The sequence below is a fragment of the Macrobrachium rosenbergii genome, chromosome 4, assembly GCF_040412425.1.
Source record: "Macrobrachium rosenbergii isolate ZJJX-2024 chromosome 4, ASM4041242v1, whole genome shotgun sequence".
Taxonomy (NCBI): Eukaryota; Metazoa; Arthropoda; class Malacostraca; order Decapoda; family Palaemonidae; genus Macrobrachium; species Macrobrachium rosenbergii.
The window spans coordinates 83,268,669-83,290,566 of record NC_089744.1 but is presented as its reverse complement, the minus strand read 5'-3'; the positions used below and the strand labels follow the sequence as shown (position 1 = coordinate 83,290,566).

The 21,898-nt window shown below is 35.7% G+C and overlaps 1 protein-coding gene and 1 long non-coding RNA gene across 2 annotated transcripts in view; both read left to right on the top strand.

Moving 5' to 3' along the window:
- LOC136836321 (uncharacterized) overlaps positions 1-10,049 on the top strand; it is a 40,857-nt gene extending 30,808 nt beyond the window's left edge. Inside the window, exon 2 of the long non-coding RNA XR_010852372.1 lies at positions 8,944-10,049. This is a non-coding gene — a long non-coding RNA (uncharacterized lncRNA). The remainder of the gene's footprint in view (positions 1-8,943) is intronic.
- The window catches only part of LOC136836320 (voltage-dependent L-type calcium channel subunit beta-2-like), a 343,842-nt gene that overhangs the window by 114,393 nt on the left and 207,551 nt on the right, over positions 1-21,898 (top strand). The window lies entirely within an intron of this gene.

Below are 21,898 nucleotides of genomic sequence, written 5' to 3'. Positions count from 1 at the left end.
TTTGTTTGTCTCTCTCTTTTTTCAGCCATCACTACATTTTAAAACTATCTGCTTTCATACTGGAACAATTGTTCAAATTTCAGAGTCTCGTACATTGAGAGGAACGCTCTAACTCAGAGACCTTACTGTTTTAATCTCAACTGGAACTGTAGGGGAACGATGTTTTTCGCTAATGGAATATTTCTTTTACCCATTCTGTCAGCGGTAAACATCAGGCTTATCTCTTCTTTTTGATAGATTTTGAATTTGCGATTTTCCTGAAACGCTTATTCAGTTAGTAATTTCCAAATATTTCATGCATCTTATTTTGCAGAGCAAAAAAATCTTTAATCTTATGAATGAGACATTATCCAGTGGAATGCTACGCTCTTGAATTGCCCTGTTCCTGGACCTTCGTTAATTCATGTTTAATCTCTACATAAATTATTTACATGAACTGATTTTATTTCCAGTACTTCGCACTCTTGTTATGAATTTAATATATATGATTTTTTTTTTTTTTTTTTTTTTTTTGTATCCGCTCAGCTCTTTTTTCCTTCAATTTGGGCATTTCATTTGAGGGCTTTTTGAACAGGACTTTGGCGGTTTTCACTTTTTTCGCTGGCACTTCTCATCGGGTTCGTTTCTCGAACTGATTGATTTGATGATATCAGAAAATTCCCCACTCAGTATTTTCAATGACCTTCCCTTATTTCCATTTTCTGATCAACTTCACATCTCTCATCCCTCCTCAGAAACCTTCTGCTGTGTCTCTTCTTCATCCTCTTCCAGAGCCCTCTCATCGTTCTTCCAGAATGCACAAGAAGAGGCAGTAGGGAAAATAAGCATACTTGTTTCATCTGTATTGCAGTCTTAACACTGCTTCTCCATTTGCTACTTTCAAAACCGCTTTCTCTTGTCACTGGAAACTGATGTTCATCCCACTCTCGTTCTTTATCTTCTACGGTCATCTTCTAGTTGACTCATGCAAACCGAAATACCTGATACTCTAAACGTCTTTTATATTACATACTAACCTTTCCTGTCCGGTTGTTTAAGACCGCTTCCAAAGTGAAATGATTTCCTTTGAATTACTTGGTTATCTTCTCTGACCTTTAACTATGACTCATTATCTTAGGATGAGGTATCCAGCTATACCTGCCATTGAGTTATTTATCTGATGCCAACATTGCTATTACAGTACTATAAATTCACTTAAAATCCCAATGACTTGTGTAGTTTTTAATGTAATCAGCCTTCAAATTATTTTAAACTACAAAGTTAATGTTGTGGTGAATAATTCTCTCTCTCTCTCTCTCTCTCTCTCTCTCTCTCTCTCTCTCTCTCTCTCTCTCTATATATATATATATATATATATATATATATATATATATTATATATATATATATATATATATATATATATATAGATATATATATATATATATATATATATATATATATATATATATATATATATATATATATATATATATATATAAGGTTTTTGTCACTTAGCAGCAGATATCACTTAATATGGATTTCATTTACGCTTGAACCTGGTCCTTTAGTTTAGATATTTATATAAAGTGATAGACACTCAACTTGTTCTTTCGTCTATCAAGAAAGAGAGAGAGAGAGAGAGAGGACGCGCCAGCGCATTTTGCTACACACTCTTGTAATAATAAACATATCCAAAAATGTGCATACATACAAACATACACACACACACGCACACACATATATATACTGTATATATATACTGTATATATATATATGTATATATATATATGCATATTTATATATGTGTGTGTGTACGTGCGTGTGCATGTATACACGTACAGAAAGACAGAATGAATCTGCTGGCCAATTTTAAAGGGTGTTTAAGAATTTCCAACAGCCAGTGTAGCGTCTTAACTTCTGGACTTTGTCGCACATTTTTGGATGTGCTTATCGTCACAAACTCTGTGTAGCAGAGAGCGTCGGTGCGTCGCTACTGATTCTCTTATTTGTGAGTGACAGTTTCATTATTAATCACTCGTCGCATATAACCTTCATCGATAAGAACGACTTACAATGAATGATAAGTGCAATATATATATATATATATATATATATATATATATATATATATATATATATATATATATGTGTATGTGTGTGTGTGTGTATTTATATATAGTGTATGTGTATAATATGTAAAAGTGTTTTAGTGTTAGATTAAATCATTTTTATATATTAGTTTAGGTTTGTCTTTGCAATTCTCTTGTACTTATTCTCTGGTTTATATTAAATTTGTTTGGCCTCATTACATTATTCCTAATTGAATTTAATAATTCTACATATACATATATACAGTATATATATGTGTGTGTGTTTGTGTGTGCGTGCATGTACTGTACATCTGTGTGAGTATGTGTGTTTGTGTCTATTCGTATACAATATGTCATGTAAAAATTGCATAACCCATGTAAAAGTCGTTGGGAGAGAGAAGGGAGGGCGTGAGGGGAGCGACGACTAAGGAAGGCAACTTTGTCGAAAAGTAAAATAGTGTTCGAACAGCGGGACTAGTTTTGTGTGAGCGAGAGAGACACCCGAAGTGCTGCGGTCCTGGCTGGTACGCACTCACGCAATGCAGTTAGGGATGAATGTAATTGGCTAGCCTAGAGATCTCTCTCTCTATCGCTGTGCGGGGCTGCAGAGGAAGAGCGGGGGAAACAGGCCAAGTCAGATTGTTGTTGACTTTCACCGAGCCGTTTTCTCAGCAGAGGAGCAATGCAACAAATGAAATGACACACTCGCAGCGCATTCTGTCATGTGAAACGCTCGCCCAGCATTCTGATGACTTCCCGCATAGCAGAACATGAATCATGTGTCGCTCCATCATATGTCCATTTCTGACATGTCACTAATATCGACATTGAAAAAGGAACTCTTCATGAACTCCATAACAAAAATGACATATATGTATGCTCATTTGAGTGGTAAATCATGACCTCATATTTGCGTGTTTTCTTCAGACCAAGGGAAACTAAACTGATTGGTCTTCGAAATTCCCCCAACGGAACGACACATGATTCATGTTCTGCTATGCGGGAAGTTATCAGAATGTGTGGGCCCGCGCTGCACTTGACAGCATGCGTCGCGGGTGTGTCAGTTTATATGTTGTTTTACTCTTCTGCTTTCTGCTGAGATTCTCTCTCTCACACACACACGCACACACACACCACTAATATACATACATATTTCTTTTGTAATTTAATCCATCATATAAGATCATCTTTACTGAGTATTATTAACATAATCTGATAATTTATCACAGAAAATTAATGTTTAGAGATTTTTGTAAAAATATTATCAAAGTTGACATTCATAAATCATGGTTTAGAAGTCTTGTACGGTCAATATTGTATTTATTCATGTATATCCTGAAACGACCTTGTGGATGTATTATTTTATGAAAGTAAAATTAAATTACATATATATTTATTTCATATCTTGGGCATCCGCAAAGAGAGAGAGAGAGAGAGAGAGAGAGAGAGAGAAGCGTTTAACTCTGAACGTAAAGTCAGTAATTAGGTCTTTCCCAGTGTGTGGTGTTCTCCAGGCGCCCCAGTTGGTTACAGAATAATATGACGTCATGGGAAAATACAGTTTTGTGTATTCCGGTGAATAATTATTTAGATCTATTTTACTTTTCCTTTTCACATGTCGTCGATACTTTTCCTTGACATTCATTCCTTTGCGCCTTAATACATCTTTATTAAGAGTTCTTCGCACATTTTTCTTCCTGCAAGAGTTTGCCGTTATCTGTCGTTGTCTGTTGCACAGATTACCACCCATATCGTATATTTCCAAATGTTGTAGAAATTTTACACTTCTGTTATTCAAGCCTTCGTTCTTTTCCTTCCATTCCTCCCCTCCCCTCCCCCCCCCATCCACTCATTCCCCGTCGTCTCGTCCAGTGACTAAGTAGGACTTCGTCTGATCTGTCGTTCCTTCGATTTCTAGTTTTGTATCCCCATTGCTCTTTTGTTCTTTTATTATTTCACATCTACCTTGCATTAAGGTTTCTTCTCAGCTTTTGTCTCTGCATTATTTCCTCTTATTTTTGTCGCGGCAGCTGCTGCTGTTTTCATGAAACAACCGGTACTTCTTTATTTGTGTAGCGTGCTGAGGGACGTCGGGGGGTCGTGCAATTGGCACTTTGAAAGTTCAAGCGAAGATGCAGTGCATTACCACACTAATACAGCTCTCCTTGTATTTTCATAATTTACGTACATTTTTATTTATTCATTTATTTACTCCTGGTTTATCTGTTTTTCTAATAAGTGATCTCATCTTTCTGTATTTTCCATTACCTCCTGTTACTGCTTTCAAATGAACACCATATCCTTTGGAAGATGAACAGGTTCGTCTTCTGAATGATGATAATAATAGTAATCTAATGATATTTAACAACCCATTATTACAATCTAGAGAGCCTTTTAGTTGTGACAGTGAATGTAGATATCTAATGCATAAATGTATCTCCCTACTTCAGAAATGTGCGATTCTTCATAGCATATCTGTCTATATATCCATCTATCTATCCTGTCCATATATATATATATATATATATATATATATATATATATATATATATATATATATATATATTTATATATATATATATATATGTATGTGTGTATATATATATATTATATATATATGCGTGTATGTGTGTGTGTGAAAGGGGTACGGGGAGAGAGAGCAAATAGGAATAAATGAATCTTAGTGTTCCGTGTTTTTTTCTGGCCCGTTAGAGCGTCTGACTTTATTGTAAGTGATTAATTAATGTGGTCTTAGGTTTTTGTGTTTACTTGACAGTCCATGCCTGTAAGTTTCTGAAAATTGCCTCTTTCATCTGTAATCTGAATGAAACAGTGATTATTAACTGCCACGTTTCGAGCTTTCGTAACCGTCTGACGCCGGTTTAAAAAACAAGAGCCAGAAGTGCAAAGCAGAGGTTATATGAGTACATCTCCAGAATGCTAAACCTCTTGTTAAGGAACCAGCCAGGGTCACAGGTTCTCTGATACTGGGTTCAGTTCTCCATTTTTGGTTCCTATTAGGCATTCATGATGTTTGAAATAACATGACACTTATCTTCTTCATGAAGCGCCTTAGAATCCATAGGAAGTGACAGAGTATGAAATGGCAACGCCAATATCAATAAGGAAGAGTTCTTCAAGTCATTTTCAGTTACTATTACCTCTAAATTTTACAATTGTAATATATAATATATATATATATATATATATATATATATATATATATATATATATATATATATATATATATGTATATATATATATATATATATATATATATATATATATATATATATATATATATATATATATATATATTATGAGTGGATATTCAAGAGACATTAGTTTTCGGGTCTAAAATCTACCAAGCGTGACCTTGAAACAGGCTGCAGAAATAGACATCAAAAGGACCACTTTTATTAAAGATTCCGTAATTCTTCAGGTGAGGAAGATGTATGAATCGGCATATAAAATTAGTGTCTAATTTTATATTTTTCAACAATAGCCTTTTCTTACTTGATATATTATGTGTCCAGTTTCTAAAAAAAAAAATGCAGTTTCCCATAGCAAAATCATCGTGCCTTAGAATATAAATGTTTTATTCTCTGACAGGCTCTAGCATATGTTGTCAAATTTATAAACCTCGGGAGAACAAGTTGCTTTTTTACCTACTGTTCCATCATAAATGTTTAAACATTTATAATGGACCTGAAACTTCAAAATGTATAGAACAGGAAGAAAATTCAAAACTGCTATTTTGTCCGACATTCTTGATCAGTTGTATTCCTTGAAAACATTACTACCGGTTTAGAAGGCTCATTAATTTCCCGAACCAACCACGTACCGGACCTCAGTCTGGATCTTAAAACAGAACCATGCTGTTAGAGGAAAGAAAAGTTCGCCTTATGTCCTTGTTTAATAACTGAGTTTGTTCCAGAACTCACTGTGTGACCTCAGAAACTCATGATTTAAACTGCTTGTAAATTAATGTTTTTATATTACAATTTCGTAATGAAGTGATGGGATTCTTTGGCTTAGCCAAAGTTTTGATTACCTAATATGTGTTGGTAGTCTTCTTTCATTTGCCTGTGTACGTTTGTGGTTTCCAGCAGTATAAGTTATATGATATCATTATTCAGCAAAAGTTTTTAGAAATACAGAGAGAAAGAGAAGAAATGGAGTCAAATTCTTTTCTTCATTTTATAGTCTCTTTCATTTGGGATTTGAAGAGTTTACTTAGCACGTCTGCAGCAAACTGCGGAAAGTAGTAGGCGTATGGAAATTTGCATAACTGCTTATTTGTATTTGAATTTTTTTTACAAGGATTCACGGGACTTGTATGCTGAAGGGAGCAATGATTTTTAGGAGGTATTTTTGTATTATTCTTATTAATGAAATTATTTTGTGTTTTCTGAATTTTTCTGAGTACATAACCTTTTATCAATTTGTGAAATATGTTGTAAAATAAGTGTTTTGTCATATTAATATTCCTTTGAGTGTTCTGGGAAGAAACTCTTCAAGAGCATTGTATTCGAAAGAAAATCACGCTTAGATACATATATAATCCCAAAATAATTCTTCATATACTCCGGGACATAAAGATGAATTGTATCCATTTGCAAAGCTCGGCCAAGGGAAAGGTTGAAGTCACCTCCTATTGTAGGTCATTTCAAGTTATTCTTTCTAGACTGTAGCGTCACATCCTCATGGAAGACTATTCACTCAATGGCTAGTGAACCATCCCTTAAAAAGAAAAGTAAAATCATGGACGTGATAATTCGATGGACGAGGCTTCCAAATGTGTTTCGCCACGAGCTACAGTGACCTACCTCTCAAGCTATCAAGGTTTACCTTGACACTGACAGAGATGGTACCACCTCAAAAGGGCCGAGATAGCCCATGGCAACAATTAATCCCCTTAGATCTTGTCCAGGCGTGCTCGCCAAAACACCACAAAGTTGTAGTTCTTGGATTTGAAGAGTTACGATAACAACCATCGGATTTTGCTGAGGAAACTCAAATGAAGCTAAGATCATGATCATCGAAGCCCTCTCAAGTTGCAAATCGGAACTTGTAATGTATATATATATATGTGTGTGTGCGCGTGCGCGTGTGTGTGTGTGTGTGCTTCCAACGACGCGTAACGCTAGGGGAATCAGCAATATTCTACCACTTCTGTCATTCCTCTTCTTTATCTTCCACAAATTTCTGCCCATCTTCACCCTCACTTTTCATAGTTCTCATCTAAGTAGGTCTTCTAATGTCCACATTGGCCCAGTTGACACCATCATGCACTATTCTCACAGTGGTTGTGTAATGGATTGTCGAAGCCACCTCCATTTACCTTTTATCGTATCATTTCTAGGTCTCTCCTGCCATCTGACGCTTAATGTCCTTCTTCAAGATTTATTCTCAAAAGGACAAAGTCGTTTATATATAGTTTTGTGGTCATACCATGATTCATATCCGTATAGCAATATAGATTTAACTAGACTTGTGTATAATGTTGCACTTTCAGTCTGCCCGTTGTTTGATTTGCTTCGTTTAGTCTTTCACTAACGTCCAACTCAAAAGAACCTATATTAGTTATCGTTATTCTTAAAATGTTTGACAGATTCAGCCTCATAAATACTTTCTTCATATTATGTTGTTCATCTCATTGCTTACTCTGGTCTCATTGCTTTTGTTTTTCTTAGATTTATTTTGACTCCAATCTCTCAAGATATATTCGATATATTCTGCACTCTGTTAAAAGGGTTTTGTAATTCTTGTGTTGTTTTGCTTAATGAAGCAGCATCAGCTAAATATTCCAAGTCTGTCAAATTCCCATCGTTACTCCAATCTAAACCTACTTATCTATCATTATAAAATCCAGTAGAAGGGAAAGCTGCAAAGGGAAATTTGACATTTGACTCCCAGTATTTATTGCAAATTTGCTTGAAACATCCCATCGACTGACTTTGCATCTATTTCGTTCATGGATCACATCTGTTAGTTTTACTTTATATATTTACAAGGACTGCTATAGCGACCCAAGACCTTCTATAGCTGGTGCTGTGAACACTGTCAAATGCCTTCTCGTAGTCAGTAGTAGCATTCAGAAGGAAAAAAATATTACATATGAGCAACTACTGACTTTTCTAAAATCAGTTTGTCCATCTTCAAGGTTTTTATCAATGTCTCATTCCAGCTTACTGAGAATAAGCATGTAAAATATTCAGAGTAATTTCATTACAACCGACGGCAGTGTAAGGTCCGATTAGTCACGCGTGGAAGTACACTTGCAACCTGAGAGGGCTTCGATGCATGCATATATGGACAAGATCTATAATTGTGTGTGTGTGTGTGTGTGTGTGTGTGTGTGTGTGTGTGTGTGACGTTTCTCTTCCTGACCAAAATGTATAATTTTTTTTTCTGGATCCTGACAAACAAACTGAGCTTAGATCTCGTACGGACAGAAGAGGCACTATCGAGCCTACTTCCTCTCGATCTCTTGCCAGCCCCCTGGGTGCATGTGTACTCGAGTCACCCTCCTCTCTCTCTCTCTCTCTCTCTCTCTCTCTCTCTCTCTTCTGCAGAGCACCACCTATCCATGACCGCCGTCGCTGTCTCAGTGAGGGGTGGCTTCCTTTCTTCCTTCAGCAGTTCTCATCCTTAATTCCTTTTTGATCCTTCCTTTTTTTTCATTTTCCTTCTCTCATACTCCTTCCACGGCATTATGCATATATTAAATCTGTTCCATTCTTTTGATTTGATTACTAGGTGACACATTTTCACGTTCTTATTGCTGCAGTTTTTTCCTGGATTGGATCTGTATAAAATAGTCGACTAGGTTAACCAGAAACTAATGTCAAATGGTTTAATCTACATAGGTAGCTGGAAGTCCAGTCATCGCTACAGTTGGTTCGGCAGTATATAGCTTGAGTTTTGAAAGACTGATCCTTTCGTGGCGGATTGATACAACTCGCTTTCAGTAGAAGAAAATGACTGTAATTCGAGCAGTTCCGGACGCCAAATAGCGAAAGCTAAAAAAGGTGCCCATGATCACTTGGCGACCACTTGGTTGGGCCGTCTGCTTCTCCAGAGGCCAATTCTGAGGTGATTCGACGTTTCTTCTGCTACATATATCCTTAACTTTCTGTGGTACAGAATACTTGTTACGAATGTTCTAGATTTCGGCATAGATGAAGAAAACTCGTACCTATACTATTCAATATTCATTTTAATATCATTTTTCATAACGGGTATGATAAACATAGATTTTATTCTGGTTACAGCATGACGCCACTAATGATCAAGCCGCAGTTTCCTAATGCCAAATCACTTGATTTGTGTGGCTTCAAAATAAAGCACTAATGGTTAAGTCGCAGTTTCCTAATGCCAAATTACTTGATTTGTGTGCTTTCAAAATAAAGCCACTAATGATCAAGCTGCAGTTTCTGTATGCCAAATTACTTGCTTTGTGCACCTTCAAAATAAAGCCACTAATGATGAAGCAGCAGTTTCTTATGCCAAATTGCTTGATTTGTGCACCTTCAAAATAATATGCCAAATTAATTGATTTGTGAACTTTGAAAATAAAGTCAGTAACAATGAAGCAGCAGTTTCCTTATGCCAAATTACTTGATTTGTGCACCTTCAAAATAATGTCAAATTACTTGATTTGCGCACCTTCAAAATAATATGTCAAATTACTTGATTTGTGCACCTTCAAAATAATATGTCAAATTACTTGATTTGTGCACCTTCAAAATAATAAGCCAAATTAATTGGTTTGTGAACTTTGAAAATAAAGTCAGTAACGATGAAGCAGCAGTTTCCTTATCCCAAATTACTTGATTTGTGCACATTCAAAATAAATCCACTAATGATGAAGCAGCAGTTTTCTTATGCCGAATTACTTGATTTGTGCACCTTCAAAATAATATGTCAAATTACTTGATTTGTGAACCTTGAAAATAAAGCCACTAACAATGAAGCAGCAGTTTCCTTATGCCAAATTACTTGATTTGTGCACCTTCAAAATAATATGTCAAATTACTTGATTTGCGCACCCTCAAAATAATATGTCAAATTACTTGATTTGTGCACCTTCAAAATAATATGTCAAATTACTTGATTTGTGCACCTTCAAAATAAAGCCACTAATGATGAAGCAGCAGTTTCCTTATCCCAAATTACTTGATTTGTGCACTTCAAAATAAAGCCACTAACAATGAAGCAACAGTTTTCTTATGCCGAATTACTTGATTTGTGCACCTTCAAAATAATAGGCGAAATTACTTGATTTGTGAACCTTGAAAATAAAGCCATTAATGATGAAGCAGCAGTTTCCTTATGCCAAATTACTTGTTTTGTGCACCTTGTAAATAAAGCCACTAATGATTAAGCAGCAGTTTCCTTATGCCGAATTACTTTATTTGTGCACCTTGAAAATAAAGCCATTAATGATGAAGCAGCAGTTTCCTTATGCCAAATTACTTGATTTGTGCACCTTGGAAATAAAGCCACTAATGATTAAGCAGCAGTTTCCTTATGCCGAATTACTTGATTTGTGCACCTTGAAAATAAAGCCACTAATGATGAAGCAGCAGTTTTCTTATGCCGAATTACTTGATTTGTGCACCTTCAAAATAATATGCCAAATTACTTGATTTGTACACCTTGAAAATAAAGCCACTAACGATGAAGTAGCAGTTTCCTTATGCCAAATTACTTGATTTGTGCACCTTGAAAGTAAAGCCACTAACGATGAAGTAGCAGTTTCCTTATGCCAAATTACTTGATTTGTGCACCTTGGAAATAAAGCCACTAATGATTAAGCAGCAGTTTCCTTATGCCGAATTACTTGATTTGTGCACTTGAAAATAAAGCCACTAATGATGAAGCAGCAGTTTTCTTATGCCGAATTACTTGATTTGTGCACCTTCAAAATAATAGGCGAAATTACTTGATTTGTGAACCTTGAAAATAAAGCCATTAATGATGAAGCAGCAGTTTCCTTATGCCAAATTACTTGATTTGTGCACCTTGAGAATAAAGCCACTAATGATGAAGCAGCAGTTTTCTTATGCCGAATTACTTGATTTGTGCACCTTCAAAATAATAGGCTAAATTACTTGATTTGTGAACCTTGAAAATAAAGCCATTATTGATGAAGCAGCAGTTTCCTTATGCCAAATTACTTGATTTTTGCACCTTGGAAATAAAGCCACTAATGATTAAGCAGCAGTTTCCTTATGCTGAATTACTTGATTTGTGCACCTTGAAAATAAAAATTAATGAAGCCATTAATGCCACTAATGATGGAGTAGCAGTTTCCGTATGCCAAATTACTTGATTTGTGCACCTTGAAATAAAGCCATTTATGATGAAGCAGCAGTTTCATGCCGAATTACTTGATTTGTGCACCTTGAAAATAAAGCCACTAATGATAACGATGAAGTAGCAGTTTCCTTATGCCATTAATGATACTATGATTTGTGCACCTTGGAAATAAAGCCACTTGAAAATAATGATTGAAGCAGCAGTTTCCTTATGCCAAATTACTTGTTTGTGCACCTTGAAAATAAAGCCACTAACGATGAAGTAGCGGTTTTTATGCCAAATTACTTGATTTTGCACCTTGGAAATAAAGCCACTAATGATGAAGCAGCAGTTTTCTTATGCCGAATTACTTGATTTGTGCACCTTGAAAATAAAGCCACTAATGATGAAGCAGCAGTTTTCTTATGCCGAATTACTTGATTTGTGCACCTTCAAAATAATATGCCAAATTACTTGATTTGTGCACCTTGAAAATAAAGCCACTAATGATGAAGCAGCAGTTTTCTTATGCCAAGTTATTTGATTTATGCGCCTTAAAAATAAAGTCACTAATGATCAACCAACAGTTTCCTTATGCCAAATTATTTTATTTGTTCGCTTTCAAAATAAAGCCACTAATGATGAAGCAGCAGTTTCCTAATGGCAGCTTGCTTGATTTGTGTGCTTTTAAAATAAAGCTACTAATGACGAAGTAGGCGTTTTCCTTATGCCAGCTTACTTGATCTGTGTGCCTTCGAAATAAATATTGCATAGTGTCGTGTCGTAGATATGAAGCCTGTCCTCCTCAAGCGTTACGTCGTTGTTGTGTTACGTTTTCCTATTTTTCTCCCCACTGTAGATATTTTCATTACTACTTTGGTCCTCTCTCAGAAAAACAGATACTGTTCGGCAATACTGATTATCTTAAAAATTACTTTGGTACTGTATCGAATACTGATACTCCTGGATCAAAACTTCGGCATTAAGACTTTGAAAACTTTGACCATTCGTTTTCCAGACGAAAATATTTTACGGTTTAGCCAACCCTACTAACACTTCCAGATTATACCTCTTTTCACCAGGCTTTTGATTTTTCATTATTTTCACCACTTCCATATCTCTTCACGTTTCTCACCTTTTCAGTTCTTCGTACACTCCATATACAACACTAAAAAACTGTTTGTGTCAAGAGGCTCGGCCTTTTTTTTAATCATTCAAAAATCACACTTCAGTTCCATAAAGGATAGTTAGCACAACAGTCCTTTCACACATTATAACTATGACTTCCATAGACACTCCTATTCTAATCTCTCAGCCTACCATTATTAGCTGTTTAAAACTGACTGCCATTTTGTTGGTGTTAAGCATACTACCTAACGTACTTCCTAGGAAGTTCCTGTTGCTTTTGATGCTAATTCTTTATATCCTAAGGCAGATGAAGGCTTAGTAAGTGGTTGTAAACCCATTGTTGGAGAAATTCCCCAAAATTATCAGTTGTGTTTATTTGTTCTGAGGTCAACAGCAACTATACATGTCAGTCAGTCAATTTCTTGTTGACTGCTGTTGCAGTTGTAGTAAGGGGTATAGCATCAATGGTACCAAGGGGTACAATTTGGGCATATCCAAAGGCATTATTGTCCAAGTTTATACCCCTTACTACCAATGCACCAGCAGTCTTCAAGAAACTGACTGGCCTCATATGTGTGGTTGTTGTTGACCCCAGGACAAATAAACTCATATGGTAGTACGCAGTACAACTTGGGCATTGTTGCCTTACGAAATGCCAATGGTTTTGGATACAAAACACTATATATGTCCCAAGGGCTTTGTGAAGAGTTGTGGACCCTACGTTTGAGTGAAATGCCATCAAAGTCATAGTAAGCTTGAGATCAACAATTCTTGCAGACACTGCCTCAGGTTACACATTGCTGGAAGCGTGATGTTCCCAGCTCTGCCTCAGGTGATAAATCAACACATTGCTATATATATATATGATGTATATATATATATATATATATATATATATATATACATATATATATATATATATATATATATGTGTGTGTGTGTGTGTATGTATATATATATACGTGTGTGTGTGTGTGCAGATGCACAATAAGCAAAAATAAAACTTGACCTGCTCCATCGCAATTTTCTAAGACATATTCAAGAGGAGTGATGCGTAGTAGTAGAAACTTACATTATATATTCTAGGTTAACCGCGCAAACGAACGTACATATTCACAGGTGACAGGAAAAAGGAGGCGCAGTGCACTCATTTTTTTTTACTTTAAATAAAAGGATTTGTTGACTTATGTTCATATTCTAGTTGAAGCTTTCTTTAATAAAAATGGATTCTGTTATATTTCTTTCCAGCAAATTATTAGAATAATAATATGCTTTAGCTAACCTGAATGTAAAACTACACTGTTTCTTGTGCACATCTTGTACATTTTTTATGCTGTTCTCTTCTATTTTCCAGTGATTTTCTAGCTTGACCAGTACAAAATTTGTCTCGTGACTTACGTGGGATTTGATGTACACGGCCTTTAGAACAATCTTGCAAGTTCTTTATACGTTTTGCTTTCATTGCATTATTGCTCTTAGCACTATGCTGTAGTGCAAGTATGTTTTGTTCTGTATGTCATCATCATAAAAAAAATTCAGTTTTGAGGCTCTTACTGCATTTCTTTCAATATAAAATCTAGAATCTTTAATTTTTTGTCCGTGTTTCTTCTTACATATATTTCAACATCAGTATGTTCATGGATTTACATAATAATGCTCTGATAACATGGTTAAGAATACTAATTTCTTTACTTTATTACTTCAGTTAGTAATAAATTTTTACACAAGGAGAAATAGTGGTGGGGTTTCTTTAAACTATATTTAAACCCATTAATACTTTCGTGTATTAGGCAATCCAGAGTAGGTAAAACATTTTCACCTTCCATTTCCATAGTTCATTCTATGGACTGGACCAATTCGTCTAATTTACGAAAAAGAAAGCATTTACATTTAAAATGTTAATTTCTACCTCTATGTATCAGACCTCATGAACATGTACTAGAAAACTAAAGATGAAACCGGCCAAGATGTTTACCGCTTGTTTCATTTTCCCTGCTGGATCTCTGTGTAGTAGACATCACGTTCTTCGATGAGGCAGATATATATATATACATATATACACACACATATATATATATATATATATATATATATATATATATATATATATATATATATATATATATATATATTATGTACTGTATATATAGATAGATAGATAGATAGATATGTACATATATATATATATATATATATATATATATATATATATATATATTATATATATATATATATATATATATATATATATATATATATATATATATATATATATATATATATATACATACAATCAGTAAGCTACAAACGTCCTTTAATATCCAATTGCTCTGCCTCGGAAATAATATATTTTCATATATGTTACCGAAGGGGAATTTTTAGTTGATAATAAGTTCGTCGTCCCGTGGGCTCGAACCAACGAAGGACAAGAACTCAGGACTACAGTGGACGCCTTTACCCACACGGCCGAGGTAGAGCGAATTGGATATTAAAGGACGTTTGTAGCTTACTGATTGTATATGAATCATGGTGATGTGATAAAAGTCATATATATATATATATATATATATATATATATATATATATATATATATATATATATATATATATATATATATATATATATATATATATATATATATATATATATATCATATAATTTTATGTATGTACAACGTATATATACATATACCTATATATGTGTGTGTGTATGTGTGTGAGAGTATGTGTGCGTGAAATTGGCTGCTGTCAGAAATAGGCGTTAAATGTGCGAAGAAGCTGAAGCATTGGGGTTATTTGCTCCGGAACATGATGTCCTTGAATGTAGTATTTGATTCACTGGTCATGTATCTAAAGGCCTCTGTATTGTTGCTCTTTGCAAACACGAGTTTCACGATGGTCAGTTTTTGACTTCTTGTATTAGACATTTATTAATGTTATGTTTATGTTATTTCCATTCTAGTTTTTGGTAATCTGATGATCTGCAAAATGCAGTATAAGTCATTAATCTGAAATAATTGTAATTATTCCTCCATAGCTTCAAACGATATATTTCCTACTCTACTTTTCTCTGTATTTGATTCTTGTCACATGGTATTTTGCCTTGCTCACAACAATGTCTTCATGTTTTGAGTAGCAATGAAAGTGGTAATTTAGAGAATTTGTGCACCGCACTGTTTTTTGTTCGTATATTGCAGAATGATAGAATTATTGACTCATGAATATCCACTGCCGCTAAACCTCATCCTACACAAAGTGATTAAAAGGCAAATAAGTTTCAGGAATTAAGTACAAATCAGAGTACTGATTACTCACCAGAAAATCAATCTTATTAGGAAATGTTTAACATTTTGCTGAATCAGTAATGATTTGTAACGCCAATAGTCGACAGAAATGTTCTCTCTCTCTCTCTCTCTCTCTCTCTCTCTCTCTCTCTCTCTCTCTCTCTCTCTCTCTCTCTCTTTTCCTCCATATATACGAGTTTTCTGGTGCTCCATAACAGGACAGAGGTCATGATATATTGCGAATAAAGATAGAGAGAGAGAGAGAGAGAGAGAGAGGCTGTTTAGAAGACCGAGAGAGAGAGAGAGAGAGAAAGAGGGGGGGGTGGTTTAGAAGACCGCGGTGCCTTTCATTAATCTATAAAATGGCTGATGGTGTTGAGGTCCGTCTCTTGGCCTTCCTTTCATCAGAAAGTAAACAAGGCTAAGGACTCTAGATATCTGCTTCGCCTAATTAATCAGGAGGATTTCTTCTTTGGTAGGACCCCAAGATAGCGTTGGTCCGGAGGTTTCATTATTTTCCTTTTTCTTTCATCTTAAAATGATCTGTTCGAAAGCTAGGCAATGAAGCTTTTGTGATGTGAAATCAGCGTCTTTGGTGCAACTAAGGTCTTTGCAGTTTTCCTTTATTAGTTACTAGCTGACCAATCCGGGGCTGCCCGGGCCCAATGAGCAACTTTCGTTTTATGAAATTTTTGTTGTGGAGCCGCTCCTCCCCCGACTTTGCCGGGACCCGCAGTAAATAAGGTACCCCGGAGGGCGGGGGTACGGGTTTGAAATCTATGCGAAAACCTTCCTTGGGTCAAATGAGAGCCGCGTCCAAATTTTGTCTAGATCGGTTTAGACATACATGCAAGTTTACAAGTTTAGTGACATTCACATTTATGGACGTAGATCACTTATGCCCTGCTCATCCCCATTTAGAGAATGTTGTTGATTTTGTGGTCACGTTCTTATTGGATAAGGTGTCGTAGATTGGTAGTATCCAGTTCAATATTCTCGGGCGTCCTCGTTGCAACGACTCATTTGTATGCAGGAGCTGTCTGTCTGTCAGTCTGTCTGTCTGCCTGGATATCCATCGGCAGAAGTTATATTTGAGGCCCCTTAGCAATCGGTTTCCTTTAGAGAGTGAAATGTCCTGCATAAAGGAGAATGGTTTCATCAGCTGTGAGGAGATGTAAAATCCTCCTCTGAAGAATAAAACCAGGCTGTGAGAGTCGATGCAATCATACCTTATATGATGTGATATACTTTGCAAAGTATGATGCTCTGAATGATAGCTTGACACTCTCCTCTCTTTAAATCTTTCTTTCTCAATCATGATTAGTCATGAGCAATATTAAGTGGTTATTAACGCTAAAATTTCCAGAATTACCCAAGATGAGGTTTTAGAAAGGAATAACAACAATGACCCCTTAGCCAAAATTATTTGCTATTGTTTCATGGATCTGTGAGAGAGAGGGAGAGAGCGATGCAGAGGCCATTGATATTCGTTGGACGTGAGGAATTTCGAATTGCAGTTTGGCCTGCAGATGAAGCCTTCGTTGAACATTTTGTAACACGAAAACTGTATCCTTAAATTTTCATTTTTGAATTTCCTTACTAATGAATATTAGCAAATTATTCACTGGTATTGTCTGTGCGAGAGAGAGAGAGAGAGAGAGAGAGAGAGAGAGAGAGAGAGAGAGAGAGAGAGAGAGAGAGAGAGAGAGAGAGAGAGGACTGTTGGATACCGAATGGTCAGAAATATTTGTCTTTTAAACAGCAGAATATGAATAACAGGTAAATTGGGATATGAAAAATGAATAGAATTGTTAAATAGAAAGGTGAAAAATCAGACGATTGTATCGGGAGCTTTAGGGAATAGGCTTCAGTACAAAAAACGAGTGACGAGGTTTGTCGAAGTTACTGAGAAGAAAAAGCAAATGGGACTACTGACTACACGGTGCACCCATAGTATGGTTTGTACGAGCATTATGTGCAACAACCTTGGCACTTGCTATTGTAGACTCGAGAGTGCCGTATCCTTTATCCAGTGCCATAATGCGGTCGGCCCTACTTTGACGACTGTTTATTTTTGAATGTGTTCGAGAGTTCATTCGTATTCCACATAGTGGACCTTTTTGTCGAGTGCCGCGTTGTTTTGTTAACAGCCTCTCTCTCTCTCTCTCTCTCTCTCTCTCTCTCTCTCTCTCTCTCTCTCTCTCTCTCTCTCTTCTATTGTTGCTTCTTCACTACTGATACAAGGAAATGCCACGTATTCGCTACAGATGAAGATGAATTTACAAAGTGGGCAAAAGAATATTATCTGACGGATATTGGAGAAATTCTACTCGTACTTTAGATCTGAGTTCTTCGCCTGATTCAGTAATGAAATGTGTATCTGTAATTTTTATTAAGTTTATTAATTTATTTATATACATTATACATACATACATACATACATACATACATACATACATACATACATACATACATACTTATATATGCATATATAAATATATGCGCATATTATTATTGTTTAGTTACTTTTATGAACTTTAGCTTAAATCATTCGCTGGAACTGTCGATTAATTTGACAGGAAGATCTGAACTGAATATATTATTTATATTTTCTCAAAATATATTGTGTCGCAATTAGTGCACACACAGTGAGTTATTAAAATGAAGTGTTCCGCGAATAAGAGGATGGCTCCAGAAAAAACAGCACAGCGGTCACTGCCACATTCATAACTTAATTAATTATGGATGAACCCCTATGCAGAAAACTTACATGACATTGGCCATCTCATGCACCAACACAGAATGCCTATCTGCAGAGCTTCGAACCTCTCAACAAATACTGCACCACTCACCTCCTGTGCCATCTATCAGTGGTCTCTGGGTCATCCTCTCCATCCTTCCTAGCCAGACCATTTCAACACACTCGTCCGTCCTTTCACTGGCGATAACCTTTCAACCACTTCTACGTATTTTCGCCCTCCTCACCTTTGCAATTCTTTCTTACGACATACAGTATATACTATGCCAACGGTTCCTGTCAGCTGTGTTAGCCTTTATTATCTCATTTAAATTCACCATTCAGGCTTCAGTTCCGTAGCGATGAGTTGGCTCAACAGTCATTCCACATACTCCCACCCGGATTTCCAATTCAAGCCTCTTCTCAAACTTTTGTGCGCGCTCAGTCACTTTCTGTGACCTGCTTCTTCTCACAGCCTACCACCACTCGTTAAATTAACCCCCAAACACCTATACGATTCAACCGCTTCTAAATGTCTACCTCAGCTAGATGGATGAAGTCTATTTTGGTGATAACATTAATAAATGTGGTACGTCTATTATTATTATTATTATTATTCCCAAGAGCTGAATGAAACGAACAGAATACACAATGAGAGCAAGAGTCCTCCTCCGTCCCTGTGGATGTTTTCTCTTCTGCGGAAGGCGACGCGGGACCTCGATAGGATAGGAAAGCTGGTTGCAGAATTTCACGTTTCCCTCTTTTCTTCTTCCTCCTCATTCCCTTTCTCCATTATCACTTGTTCTATTTCAACGTAAATGTTAGGGATGCCTCCTGAATTTATCATATTTTATTGTTAAAATTTGCTCATTCAAACTTCATCATTTTATTAAAAACCGAATAATGGTCGATGTTCAAATTCATCCTCATCAATATTTTAGAATTAAGTTTTCAGTTAAGTTATATGACCTGATTTATCCCCGGATTTTTTTCTCTTCAGTATACCAAATTATTGTCTTTTATCATTCATTTTTACACCTCACCCCGAAGTATTGGCTTTCCACTCCATAACAAGCAACGAATAACAATCTAAGAATTTTTACACTAAAGCTCCCCTAAGGGGCAAATTATCCTGTGGGTAATCGAGCCCCCCTTCCCCCTTCTCTCTCTCTCTCTCTCTCTCTCTCTCTCTCTCTCTCTCTCTCTCTCTCTCCCCCTCTCTCTAGATATATATATATATATATATATATATATATATATATATATATATATATATATATATATATATATATATATATATATATATATATATATATATATATATATATATATATATATATATATATATATATATATATATATATATATTATATATGTTAGTTACCTTTTAATGTTTGGAAAAAGTACACTACAAAACTAATCATTAGACACAAAAGCGTTATGAAAACTGGAGAATAACCTTTGATACTGTTAGCTCATATTTAAAAAAGGCACAGTTGCTTTCTTTTTAGTAACTGGTGGCCAAGCTGTTTTTATACTAAATAAATATCATTATTGTAGACCTTCTTCAGTGCAGTGCCGTTCTGTATGGCAGAATAACCGCAGAACTTTGACGAAAGCTCAATATTTATTCATTCGCGGGTACACTGATCTAATAATATTTTCCTTCGAGGTGAAGGAGGCCGCCGGAAATGATGGCGATTTCTCGTGATCCTTAAAAATCGAAGCTTGGGTATTGACAGCCATGTGTTCCTGTTCGTATGTGATTTTTTTCTCTTTTTGCGTTATTAAGAACTTTGGAAAGGGAGAAAAAATTGTGTTCATTGTTTATTTTTATGTCAAGTTTGTTACTTCTCATCGGACTGACCAAGAAAGCTTTGCCTGAAAGATTCCTTACAAGAGCAGCAGAAGGTCAGGCCGATGCGGTTCGGAGGAGGGCGTTGCATTTGTGCCGGTCGGGCGGCTGTCATTTGATTTATCCGGCTTTCAGCGCTGTCTCCAGTCACCACTGTGGTCCTGATCCATAAGCTTTATCATCGTAGGATGAATTCCTGAGTCCTGCTATAGTTGGCTTCAAGATATAGCCTGTATCATTATGATGGGATGTTCCAGTGAAATAAAAGGTCTAGGTGCGTTGAAATGCGCGAAGATTTCAGCTTGTGCGTGCAGAAACATCAAAGAAATGATCAGTATTTCTTAATAACTATGTTTTAAATAGTAACGTCTGTTCGTGATTGACATTACACTTTAGTGGATATAGAATATGAAAATAAAGGAAAATGTATTTTATACTTCAAAGGCATTTTTACACGCATCATAAATAATAATATATATACTGTATATAATAATATTAAATAGTTAAACCAGACCATAACTCATAACATTCATAACTCTAACTGGGTTGGCTGATAGGATTGTTCTTAACCATTACATTGTATATGATTTAACACCATCTAACCTCTTTGAAGATTTGATAATTAGAGAAACTGAAATTGTTGAACATTCAGGCAAATTATCTGGTACAAAATACAAAGCTGATGGTGAAAATTTCTAGAGACAAGTTGAAGTGAAATCTTTGAGTGCTCTTCATCAGCCTCAGTGGGTCACACAGGTATGACCATTTCGAAGTCAATATGGCGTTCATTTTGGGAGCAATAACACCTTAATCCAACAGTTGGACTAATGTTTTAAATTACTACAGTCAGATTCATTATTCCACCATGCCTGCCATTTACTGAAGATGATACAAAAAGAGAATCACTTACTCGTGAGAGTTTGGGTCGAGTAAAAAAACCATATTGTTTTCATAAGAATTTCTCCGAGCTACTGCACCTATGATTAAGAATGCCTTTCTAGAATGCCTACTCTGTCTCATTATTTGAAAGGAATAAATTTTAGCGGTTCAGTCTATTATAATTGTATTATTTACGAAAGTATTGCTCTCTCTCTCTCTCTCTCTCTCTCTCTCTCTCTCTCTCTCTCTCTCTCTCTCTCTCTCTCTGTCTCAATATATATATATATATATATATATATATATATATATATATATATATATATATATATATATATATATAAAATGGTATCTCTGTCTTTTTGTTCTGCCTTCTCTTGTCAGAGACTATCTCCTCTAGTCTATTTGACTACGTATTACACTGTTGTCTGATCTCCCTGGTTCTCGTCTCCGCGTAGTCAACACAATTTGGCAATGACTTGTACTGGGCCACAAAAATAACTACAGCAAAGCCAGCAGCCACATTCAGTGGAAAGAGCCAATATATATATACTGTATATAAGATTCTCTCTCTCTCTCTCTCTCTCTCTCTCTCTCTCTCTCTCTCTCTCTCTCTCTCTCTCTCTCTCATTTTTTTTGCA